Source organism: Chaetura pelagica, unplaced genomic scaffold, assembly GCF_000747805.2.
Source record: "Chaetura pelagica isolate M959 unplaced genomic scaffold, ChaPel_1.0 scaffold49, whole genome shotgun sequence".
NCBI lineage: Eukaryota > Metazoa > Chordata > Aves > Apodiformes > Apodidae > Chaetura > Chaetura pelagica.
The window spans coordinates 303,008-303,413 of record NW_009970715.1 but is presented as its reverse complement, the minus strand read 5'-3'; the positions used below and the strand labels follow the sequence as shown (position 1 = coordinate 303,413).

Sequence of the window (406 nt, the reverse complement as noted above, 5' to 3'; positions counted from 1 at the left end):
CAGCCCCAGGGATGCTCTGACCCTCCTCTTCCTCCCCGGGGACACCCCCACTCCCCCCTGCCAACAGCATCCAAAAGGCAACCAAAACAAATCCCGGTTTTTACAGCTTCTTGCCAGAAGAAAGGAGGTGGCTGAGATGCAGGGCTGGGGGCAGAGGAGCAGGCAGGACCCGGGGGGGGTGACAAAGAGGTTGTGGGTCCTGTCCCCGCACGGAACAGCCCGATCCAGTTACCCAGGAACACGGGTCCTGGCAATGTCCCTGAGCCAGCCCCGAGCTTCCCGGAGCAAGGGGAGCACATCGGGGGGGTTGGTTGGGGACCTGGAGAAGCTGCCCCATCCCAGAAGGAGGGTGGTTGAGAGTCAGTGCCTTGGGGGTGGAAAGGGTTAAGTGGGGGGGGGGGATTAA

General features: G+C 62.6%; 1 protein-coding gene across 1 annotated transcript in view; it reads right to left on the bottom strand.

Annotated features, from left to right (window-relative positions):
* LOC104396228 (ras GTPase-activating protein 4-like) overlaps positions 1–406 on the bottom strand; it is a gene marked incomplete at its 3' end in the record, with an annotated part of 10,787 nt that overhangs the window by 6,619 nt on the left and 3,762 nt on the right. The window lies entirely within an intron of this gene.